Genomic DNA, 12,553 nt, shown 5'->3' on the forward strand with positions numbered 1-12,553 from the left:
GAATATCTTCCTTTTTTTATCTTCCCGATTCTCTAAAAAACCCTGACTAATTCACATTATCACAGTGATATCACAATTCAAGTTTTTCCAAACACTATAGCTGCAAAATAGAAGGAAGCTACTCAGAATGTAATACTATTGTGAATGATTGAGAAAGAAAACATTATTATAATTAAGCTACCAGGTTTCAATGTATTTTATTGTTGCTTAGAAAATCCTAGCATACCCAGACTTTACAGAGATTTGATGATCCTAAGAGGAGCTGAACTCATGGACCAAAATAACTATGCACATAAAAAGTACAATTACTTACCTAAAAAAGGTGATGTGGTTAACTTTATATGGCAATTCAAGTGTTATTGGAACAGGAATTAAAAAAATAGCTTAGGGGCGCCTAGGTGGCGCAGTGGATTAAGCCACTGCCTTCAGCTCAGGTCATGATCTCAGGTTCCTGGGTTCAAGTCCTGTATCAGGCTCTCTGCTCAGCAGGGAGTCAGCTTCCCTCTCTCTCTCTTTCTCTCTCTCTCTCTGCCTGCTCTCCGTCTACTTGTGATCTCTCTCTGTCAAATAAATAAAGAAAGAAAATCTTAAAAAAAAAAAAAAGAATGACTGTACTTTAAAAAAATAGCTTAAAAGGGGCGCCTGGGTGGCTCAGTGGGTTAAGCCGCTGCCTTCGGTTCAGGTTATGATCTCAGGGTCCTGGGATCAAGCCCCACATCGGGCTTTTTGCTCAGCAGGTAGCCTGCTTCCCTTCCTCTCTCACTGCCCGCCTCTCTGCCTATTTGTGATCTCTCACGGTCAAATAAATAAATAAAATATTTTTAAAAATAGCTTAAAAGTATATGATAAAATAATGATATACATATACAAAGAAAAGATACTATACTGTGAATATAAATTAAGTGAAAATTGTTGAAATAAAGAATACAATAAATGGAGACTAAGATGAATATAGCTGTAAAATGAATAAATGAGTTGGGAAAAACAAACAAACAAACAAATTAATGACTTTTGCCCAAATGCAGCAGAAGAGAAAAAAAAATAAAGAAAATATTTAAATAAGTACTGAGATAAATTTTGGAGAATTAAAGAAAGATAAAAGATACTAGACTTAAAATGATGCCAAACATGAGAAATCAGAAACAAAACAAAACAAAAACCACACACACACAAAACCACTCATATACTTTATGGTGAGTTTTAAGAATATCAAAAACAGAGAAGAGCATAAATGATGCCCAAGAGAAGAACAGATCACCTAAAATGTACAAGAATAATACTGACAGCAGAATTCTCAATAGTAATAGCATATAAAGGAGACAGCTGGGTGTTTGTATAGATGGAAAAGATATTTGAAACTAGATATTATACATCAAGCCAAATTATTGATTAAATTTGAGAGCACAGTAAAAATACAATGAAGCATGTTAGGTCTTAGAACATTTATCACACAGAGATACACATTTTAGAAAACTTCCTTGGAGAACAGCTCAATTTAGATAGAGAAAACAGAATTATGTACTCAAAGGCACATTTTGAAGGAAGGATTGAATATAGTCTGCACTGCAAATATTCCTTAATCGTATGTTCTGAATTTCCTAAATTTAAGAAGTATTTGTTCAAATATTTATCTTTAAATAAACCCTAGGAGACTTTTTCTTGGATTCTGGAAAATCAGTCCATTTGGATACAAATCTTCTTGTCACTGATGGAAATTTTGATATGATAGCCCTCAACAGTGGAATGCCTAATGTATTGTTACAGCAACTGTAATTTGCCAATACATGGGTGATGTGTGTGTGTTGTGTGTGTTTATTTTTATTTTTGATGGTTTTACTCTCTATGAGATTTTTAAGTAGACATAATTTTAATAAATTATGATTTGTTGAAATTTATCTGAGGTTATATATAATAAAATGAAATTTGTGTGAACTAAAGAAGTGCGTCTCCATTTTTTTGTTTTAAGAGTAGACTGGTCTTTTTTTTTTTTTAACTTTTTATTTTTTATAAACATATATTTTTATCCCCAGGTAGACTGGTCTTTAAAAATTGTCCAAAAAGTACATTATATTCATTATTAAATTTGATAATATACAATAAAGTATTTATGGGCATATGGAACCATATCAAATTCTACTATTAATTCATATTAATAATTACCATAAGAGGAAAAAGGGATATTTTTCAAAATGAAAATTAGCGTATTTTTCAGAATATGATATAGTGTTATTCACTGAACAGAGGGAACAAATGTCAAAGTTTAACACAGTTTACAGAATGTTTTAACATAAATTGAAAATTAAATCTGACCAAATTTCACAGTTTTAAGTAAAATGGTAGCACTTTATATCCTTGAAAAGTGGTAAGTGACCCAAAACATTGCTTAGAAAAACAAATTTAACACTTCACTAGTCTGAGATGGTTAAGTTATGGTACAACTTGCCATTGTGTATCATCAAATGGTATATTTTTTCTTTTGGTCTTGTCATTATATTTAGTTTTAGCCATTCTGGTAAGTGGGTAGTGATATCTCAGTGTCATTTTAATTGCATTTCCTTGATGTCTAATTATGTCAAAATATATTATTTTGATGTTTAATGTTCTGAGATTTCTCAGTTCAAGACCATGAAGCCACTTAGGAAAAATACAGTTGCAGATGCACTCATAGACCAACTCTTATTTAGAAATAAGAAGAAACATTACTACCCATTCCAATAAAAATAGACTTGTTATGCAGTAGGGATTTTATAAATTACCTGACAAAACTTATATAGTAAGATGAAATGGGACAGGCGGCTTCTTGCAGCTATATACAACATCATTTTAATTTCAATTTTCAGTATAATTTTTCCAAGGTACACACAGAATATATATTTAATGTAAATTGTGAACATTTTAAACTCTGTATATGGAAATTAATCAGTTTTAAGTTTATAACAATCAAAATTAACGGAAGTTTATTTTAATTTAGTTAGCTTTCTCTGCATTGCAAGACAGAATAATCAAGAATTGGTAAGAAAAAAATAATCTCTGTAAAATTACCAGGGGTGCATTATAAACTGTTCGGTAACCGATCAAACTCACAATTTGGATTGAATGGCAAGTGATTTTTAAAATCTGGAACTCATTGTCAATTTTTTTTTCTTCATTGTGTCTTAATAAATTACTGTGTTCATTTGCATGGAAGTGAAGAAAAATGCATGACATTTCATCTCAACACTAACACTTTTAACTGGCAACTCTGAATGTACTTTACAGCAGTGTCACAAAGTAAAGATCAATGATGTTTCATGAAATATTTGTTATAATTCTCAAGGAGATAGGGAGTTTGTGCAAAAATGCAAATCACTTTGCGACTAAACACATTGTTTATTTCAGCTAATTTTAAGAAAATATGCTAAGACTCTCTCAAAAAAGGAAGCAATGATTTAGGTTTTCCTTCAAACTCCTTATCTAATCCTGAACCAACAGCACATAGTTCAAAGAGCAACTAATTTGAGCAGCTCCAATTTACACGTTTCCTAACAATGCTTAATTTAGTGGAATTTCTGTCCAATTATGTTAATTTGATGTAGTGAAAGACAAACATTCAAAAAGATCATCCTTAATTTATATAGATTGCCAAACTCTGCATTTTCTGAATGACGCCCAGGGACGTATTTTCAAAAACAAACAAACAATGGCAGAACCACTATTAGGTCATCTCTAGGCAGAAAGTGACTCAGAGCCTACATTACTCTCTCCCTGAAAGTATACTGTAGGCACTGAAACTACTACCCTGAGTCTGTGCTATCAAATCCCTTAAGTTAGAAAGTTTTAAAACACGTCTGTGTGGGAGTATTTCATTTACAGATAGAGATTTGGTTGTTTATACATTTTCATACTTGATTTTTAGGGTGTAAAAACTATGTCTTAAAATTCATGGTGGTTTTGAATACTGTTGGATAATTGTGCTAAAATGGTATATCCATTCCTTCTAGGAAACAGAAATTATAGAAAGGTAGTGCTTTTCAGATCTGACATCTTTGAGTCATTGCAGTTTCAGTATAAATGCAATAGGAAAAGTGACATTCATGTTTATGAAATTTTCTATAAATAAATTATAATGTACTGGAGGCCTGATATAAAGTGGGATGCCTAAACTTCAGTAAGATCTTGTTTTCAATTCAAAATAAATTTTATTTTTTATTTTTTTTATAATGTCCCTCAATTTCAGATAAGCACCCCCGTAAGGTCCACTCCATTTTTTTTAAGATTTTATTTATTTTAATTGACAGATAGAGATCACAAGTAGGCAGAGAGGCAGGCAGAGAGAGAGGGAAGAGGAAGCAGGCTCCCTGCTAGGCAGAGAGCCCGATGCGGGGCTCGATCCCAGGACCCTGGGATCATGACCTGAGCCAAAGGCAGAGGCTTTAACCCACTGAGCCACCCAGGCGCCCCCAAAATAAATTTTAAATTGAATTATGCACCTCTAAGTTCAGAAACAATAAACATCAACCAACACAATTAATAAGTTCTATTTCTTGAAATTTCAGGAACATTGATAGTCTCATCTCCTAGAAGAACAACAGCTAAAATTTTTGGTCATGGATTCTTGCTAAAATATCACTTTCCCAAAGAAAATTAATGTTGTGAATTTTCATTGATTGTTATTGATCATGAAGAATATAACAACCACGATAAAAAGAGTAGGAAAAACATGATATCTCATCTGTAAGGGCATGTGGAAAGTAGGAAATGCTAATAAAAATAACTACCATTATTTCCTAAGTTAACATAATATAACAGAACACAAATATTTCATAACAATATTTTCTAGGCTCATTCTGATAACTCTTTTCTACATTCAAATTTAAAGGTTGAGGCATGTGATATATATTACACAAAAAACATCCCAAGCAATTTGTTAAAAAAAAAAAAAAAACTCTTAATAAAGGACAAATCCAAAGGAATTTTTTTCTAATTTAATTAACAAATTATGAATCGACTTACCTATTTCATCACAGTGTATCAGGCACCAATAATATTTTTTAATCGTCATACCTGATGCAATAGTTACCATCTTTCAGACATACTGATCACGAACAAGCAAATAAACAAGAGCACCGTAGCTTAAGATCTACCTGCATAAATATAGGACTACTTCAGACAATCTCTTCACCACAACATAGCAATGAATAGAAATCATACATGCTCTGTAATGGACATACAGATGAGATAGAAGGGGATGGGTGTTAATATATGCAAAATCTTTATTAATTACATTGTAAAACACAATATGGAAAAACAGAATACAATTTTAGAAATACCCAGGTCACCATCATTGTTTTATTTTTATATGTGTAGATAAGGAGTTTAATAAACAATCCATGACTATTCAACTTCTTATATTTTGAAAATTTTAGCAAAAGTAACAAACCTAGCAACTAGAAAATTGAATCTATCTGCAAAATACAGCTTTGCCAGCATCGTAGAGGAAAAGCAAAACAAAATAAGTAAGAAAAGTTTAACATTTCACAAGAGTTTTACTTTTATTTTTTTATTTACTATTTTTTATTTTTCATTTATTATTTACTTCTATTTTCTACTTTATTTTAATGAAAATGTCATGACCATAACATAAGAGCAGAATTAAACCAACATGAGAAATTATTTTTTCATAAGTTATAATAAACTAGCTTGGTGATTAATTCAAAAATTATATTACAAACTTCAGTGTTCTTGCAGTAAGCATCACTGCATAAACAAATGAGTCAGGAGTCATAAACTAATGATTCTAAATGTTATTTAGAGAGACATTCTGTTCTTAATATATTTCAAATATTCTACACAAGGCAAAGTGGATCCAAGTAATCTGTAGGCAAAATAAGATTTTAGAGAAGTATATATTTCCAACAGTATTTATAAAATATTACCTTTATGTAAGGCATCATCCTGGACTTTGTGGAAAACACACAAAGGAGTAAGAAGTGGCCCTTCAAGAAACATATCCAATATCAAGGTTTAACATGAAGCAGCATGTCTTCTCTAAGTAAAAAAACATTGTACCAACTGACTTTACTGAAACTTTATATTTATTGCTCTCGTTTTAGGTCATAGTGTTCTTCTGCATGCAGGCTGCTATAATGGACATGATATAGACTGAATAGCTTATAAAGAACAGGAATTTATTTCTCACAGTTCTAGAACTGAAAAGTTCAAGATTAAGGAATGGGCAGATCCAGGGAGAGCCCACATCCTCATAGATGGCTATCTTCTCACTGTAAACGTACATGATGAATGAATCAAGAGAACGCTCTGGGGTCTCCTTTAAAAGGACTGTAATCCCACTTATGACATAATCACCTCCCAAAGGCCCCTATGTTTTAATACTATCACTTCCAGAGTTAGATTTCATAATATGATTTTGGGAGACATAAACATTCACACCATAGTATATATAAACAAAAAAAAGGCACAAAAACAACAAACAACAAAAATTATTTTAACCACCTATTATTTTCAACAACATAAAATTTTAATTTGTTTCTATATAATATTAAATAACTCATTTGAGTGATTCACTTATATCCAATGCATCTGAGTGCAATTAAATTTGCTCACCCAACATATCCAGCAGCACATTTCTTCAGACTATCCCATTTCCCACTTTACAAGATTTACCACAATTAGAAGACAGGAACGGGGATAGAGGATAGATAGATAGATGTATACATAAACACACTTGTACATACACATATGCATATTTTTTCCTGTTAATGACACTCATGCAAATAAAATTTAAGCTCAAGGAAACCTGTCTTGTGTGTTACTTAATATCCAGTTTTTAGTCAACATCCAAAAACAAATAATCCAATAAAAACATGGATAGAAGACATGAACAAGTGTTTCCCCAAAGAACACATTCAAATGTTCAGTAGATACATGAAAAGATGTCTATCATCATGTATCATCAGGAAATTGCAAAGCAAAACTAGAAAGAGATACCACCTCACACCTGTCAGAATGGCTAAAATCAACACTACAAGAAACAAAAGGTGTTGGAGAGGATGTGAAAAAGTAACACTTGTGGGGGCTGCCTGGGTGGCTCAGTGGGTTAAGCCTCTGCCTTCAGCTCAGGTCATGATCTCAGGGTCCTGGGATCAAGTCCCACATTGGGCTCTCTGCCAGGCATGGAGCCTGCTCTTCCTCTCTCTCTCTACTTGTGATCTCTCTCTGTCAGATGAATAAAATCTTAAAAAAAAAGAAAAAGTAACAATTGTGAACTGTTAGTGGTGATGCAAACTGATACAGCCATATTTGAAAACAGTATGGAATTTCCATAAAATTTAAAAATAGAAGTCCTTTGTGATCCAACAATTCTGTTGGTGTGTATTTACCAATGAATATAAGAAAACGTATTCAAAGGGATGCTAGCACCCCTATGTTTATAGTAGCATTATTTGTAAAGCTAAGATATGGAAAGAGCCCAAGTATCCATCAATTGATGAATAAATAAAGAATAAGTGGTATGTATATACAATGGAATATTATTCTGCCATAAAAAAAGACTGAAATCTTGCCATTTGCAATAACATGGCTGGAACTAGACAGTATAATGCTAAAAGTGAAATAAGTCAGTCAGAGAAAGACAAATACCTTTACTCATATATGGAATAAAAGAAACAAAACAAACAAGCAAAGGGGGAAATAATAAGACATAGAAAGAGAAAGAAAGCAAGAAACAGACATTTCATTACGGAGAATAAACTGATGGTTACTTGAGAGGATCTGAAAGGAGTGATGGATTAAATAAGTGATGGGGGTTAATTAGAGCACTTGTCATGATGAGCACCGAGTGCTAGATGTTATATTGTACACATGAAACTAATACAACCATATATGTTAACTAACTGGATTTCAAATAAAAACTTTTTTTTTTTTTAAATTTTTAACTTTTTATTTTTTATAAACATATATTTTTATCCCCAGGGGTACAGGTCTGTGAATCACCAGGTTTACACACTTCACAGCACTCACCAAAGCACATACCCTCCCCAATGTCCATAATCCCACCCCCTTCTCCCAAACCCCCTCCCCCCAGCAACCCTCAGTTTGTTTTGTGAGATTAAGAGTCACTTATGGTTTGTCTCCCTCCCAATCCCATCTTGTTTCATTTATTCTTCTCCTACCCACTTAAGCCTCCATGTTGCATCACCACTTCCTCATATCAGGGAGATCATATGATAGTTGTCTTTCTCTGCTTGACTTATTTCGCTAAGCATGATACGCTCTAGTTCCATCCATGTTGTCGCAAATGGCAAGATTTCATTTCTTTTGATGGCTGCATAGTATTCCATTGTGTATATATACCACATCTTCTTGATCCATTCATCTGTGGATGGACATCTAGGTTCTTTCCATAGTTTGGCTATTGTGGACATTGCTGCTATAAACATTCGGGTGCATGTGCCCCTTTGGATCACTACATTTGTATCTTTAGGGTAAATACCCAATAGTGCAATTGCTGGGTCATAGGGCAGTTCTATTTTCAACATTTTGAGGAACCTCCATGCTGTTTTCCAGAGTGGCTGCACCAGCTTGCATTCCCACCAACAGTGTAGGAGGGTTCCCCTTTCTCCACATACTCGCCAGCATCTGTCATTTCCTGACTTGTTGATTTTAGCCATTCTGACTGGTGTGAGGTGATATCTCATTGTGGTTTTGATTTGTATTTCCCTGATGCCGAGTGATATGGAGCACTTTTTCATGTGTCTGTTGGCCATCTGGATGTCTTCTTTGCAGAAATGTCTGTTCATGTCCTCTGCCCATTTCTTGATTGGATTATTTGTTCTTTGGGTGTTGAGTTTGCTAAGTTCTTTATAGATTCTGGACACTAGTCCTTTATCTGATATGTCGTTTGCAAATATCTTCTCCCATTCTGTCAGTTGTCTTTTGATTTTGTTAACTGTTTCCTTTGCTGTGCCAAAGCTTTTGATCTTGATGAAATCCCAATAGTTCATTTTTTCCCTTGCTTCCCTTGCCTTTTGCGTTGTTCCTAGGAAGATGTTGCTGCGGCAGAGGTCGAAGAGGTTGCTGCCTGTGTTCTCCTCAAGGATTTTGATGGATTCCTTTCGCACATTGAGGTCCTTCATCCATTTTGAGTCTATTTTTGTGTGTGGTGTAAGGAAATGGTCCAATTTCATTTTTCTGCATGTGGCTGTCCAATTTTCCCAGCACCATTTATTGAAGAGGCTGTCTTTTTTCCATTGGACATTCTTTCCTGCTTTGTCGAAGATTAGTTGACCATAGATTTGAGGGTCTATTTCTGGGATCTCTATTCTGTTCCATTGATCTATGTGTCTGTTTTTGTGCCAGTACCATGCTGTCTTGATGATGACAGCTTTGTAATAGAGCTTGAAGTCCGGAATTGTGATGCCACCAATGTTGGCTTTCTTTTTCAATATCCCTTTGGCTATTCGAGGTCTTTTCTGGTTCCATATAAATTTTAGCATTATTTGTTCCATTTCTTTGAAAAAGATGGATGGTACTTTGATAGGAATTGCATTAAATGTGTAGATTGCTTTAGGTAGCATAGACATTTTCACAATATTTATTCTTCCAATCCAGGAGCATGGAACATTTTTCCATTTCTTTGTGTCTTCCTCAATTTCTTTCATGAGTACTTTATAGTTTTCTGCGTATAGATTCTGTGTCTCTTTGGTTAGGTTTATTCCTAGGTATCTTATGGTTTTGGATGCAATTGTAAATGGGATTGACTCCTTAATATCTCTTTCTTCTGTCTTGCTGTTGGTGTAGAGAAATGCAACTGATTTCTGTGCATTGATTTTATATCCTGACACTTTACTGAATTCCTGTATAAGTTCTAGCAGTTTTGGAGTGGAGTCTTTTGGGTTTTCCACATATAGTATCATATCATCTGCGAAGAGTGATAATTTGACTTCTTCTTTGCCGATTTGGATGCCTTTAATTTCCTTTTGTTGTCTGATTGCTGAGGCTAGGACCTCTAGTACTATGTTGAATAGCAGTGGTGATAATGGACATCCCTGCCGTGTTCCTGACCTTAGTGGAAAAGCTTTCAGTTTTTCTCCATTGAGAATGATATTTGCAGTGGGTTTTTCATAGATGGCTTTGATGATATTGAGGTATGTGCCCTCTATCCCTACACTTTGAAGAGTTTTGATCAGGAAGGGATGCTGTACTTTGTCAAATGCTTTTTCAGCATCTATTGAAAGTATCATATGGTTCTTGTTCTTTCTTTTATTGATGTGTTGTATCACATTGACTGATTTGCGGATGTTGAACCAACCTTGCAGCCCTGGAATAAATCCCACTTGGTCGTGGTGAATAATCTTTTTAATGTACTGTTGAATCCTATTGGCTAGTATTTTGTTGAGTATTTTTGCATCTGTGTTCATCAAGGATATCGGTCTATAGCTCTCTTTTTTGGTGGGATCCTTGTCTGGTTTTGGGATCAAGGTGATGCTGGCCTCATAAAATGAGTTTGGAAGTTTTCCTTCCATTTCTATTTTTTGGAACAGTTTCAGGAGAATAGGAATTAGTTCTTCTTTAAATGTTTGGTAGAATTCCCCCGGGAAGCCATCTGGCCCTGGGCTTTTGTTTGTTTGGAGATTTTTAATGACTGTTTCAATCTCCTTACTGGTTATGGGTCTGTTCAGGCTTTCTATTTCTTCCTGGTTCAGTTGTGGTAGTTTATATGTTTCTAGGAATGCATCCATTTCTTCCAGATTGTCAAATTTATTGCCGTAGAGTTGCTCATAGTATGTTCTTATAATAGTTTGTATTTCTTTGGTGTTAGTTGTGATCTCTCCTCTTTCATTCATGATTTTATTTATTTGGGTCCTTTCTCTTTTCTTTTTGATAAGTCGGGCCAGGGGTTTATCAATTTTATTAATTCTTTCAAAGAACCAGCTCCTACTTTCGTTGATTTTTTCTATTGTTTTTTTGGTTTCTATTTCATTGATTTCTGCTCTGATCTTTATGATTTCTCTTCTCCTGCTGGGCTTAGGGTTTCTTTCTTGTTCTTTCTCCAGCTCCTTTAGGTGTAGGGTTAGGTTGTGTACCTGAGACCTTTCTTGTTTCTTGAGAAAGGCTTGTACCGCTATATATTTTCCTCTCAGGACTGCCTTTATTGTGTCCCACAGATTTTGAACCGTTGTATTTTCATTATCATTTGTTTCCATGATTTTTTTCAATTCTTCTTTAATTTCCCGGTTGACCCATTCATTCTTTAGAAGGATACTGTTTAGTCTCCATGCATTTGGGTTCTTTCCAAACTTCCTTTTGTGGTTGAGTTCTAGCTTTAGAGCATTGTGGTCTGAAAATATGCAGGAAATGATCCCAATCTTTTGATACCGGTTGAGTCCTGATGTAGGACCGAGGATGTGATCTATTCTGGAGAATGTTCCATGTGCACTAGAGAAGAATGTGTATTCTGTTGCTTTGGGATGAAATGTTCTGAATATATCTGTGATGTCCATCTGGTCCAGTGTGTCGTTTAAGGCCTTTATTTCCTTGCTGATCTTTTGCTTGGATGACCTGTCCATTTCAGTGAGGGGAGTGTTAAAGTCCCCTACTATTATTGTATTGTTGTTGATGTGTTTCTTTGATTTTGTTATTAATTGGTTTATATAGTTGGCTGCTCCCACGTTGGGGGCATAGATATTTAAAATTGTTAAATCTTCTTGTTGGACAGACCCTTTGAGTATGATATAGTGTCCTTCCTCATCTCTTATTATAGTCTTTGGCTTAAAATCTAATTGATCTGATATAAGGATTGCCACTCCTGCTTTCTTCTGATGTCCATTAGCATGGTAAATTCTTTTCCACCCCCTCACTTTAAATCTGGAGGTGTCTTTGGGCTTAAAATGAGTTTCTTGGAGGCAACATATAGATGGGTTTTGTTTTTTTATCCATTCTGATACCCTGTGTCTTTTGACAGGGGCATTTAGCCCATTCACATTCAGGGTAACTATTGAGAGATATGAATTTAGTGCCATTGTATTGCCTGTAAGGTGACTGTTATTGTATATGGTCTCTGTTCCTTTCTGATCTACCACTTGTAGGCTCTCTCTTTGCTTAGAGGACCCCTTTCAATATTTCCTGTAGAGCTGGTTTGGTATTTGCAAATTCTTTCAGTTGTTGTTTGTCCTGGAAGCTTTTAATCTCTCCTTCTATTTTCAATGATAGCCTAGCTGGATATAGTATTCTGGGCTGCATGTTTTTCTCGTTTAGTGCTCTAAAAATATCATGCCAGCTCTTTCTGGCCTGCCAGGTCTCTGTGGATAAGTCAGCTGCCAATCTAATATTTTTACCATTGTATGTTACAGACTTCTTTTCCCGGGCTGCTTTCAGGATTTTCTCTTTGTCACTGAGACTTGTAAATTTTACTATTAGGTGACGGGGTGTGGGCCTATTCTTATTGATTTTGAGGGGCGTTCTCTGAACCTCCTGAATTTTGATGCTCGTTCCCTTTGCCATATTGGGGAAATTCTCCCCAATAATTCTCTCCAGTATACCTTCTGCTCCCCTC

General features: G+C 34.7%; 1 long non-coding RNA gene across 1 annotated transcript in view; it reads right to left on the reverse strand.

The window, feature by feature from the left end:
- Positions 1 to 5,914: 5,914 nt before the first annotated feature.
- The window catches only part of LOC309871357, a 458,468-nt gene continuing 451,829 nt past the window's right edge, over positions 5,915 to 12,553 (reverse strand). The window contains exon 3 of the long non-coding RNA XR_014315235.1: positions 5,915 to 5,975. This is a non-coding gene — a long non-coding RNA (uncharacterized lncRNA). The remainder of the gene's footprint in view (positions 5,976 to 12,553) is intronic.

Source organism: Mustela nivalis (assembly GCF_964662115.1).
Source record: "Mustela nivalis genome assembly, chromosome: 8".
NCBI lineage: Eukaryota > Metazoa > Chordata > Mammalia > Carnivora > Mustelidae > Mustela > Mustela nivalis.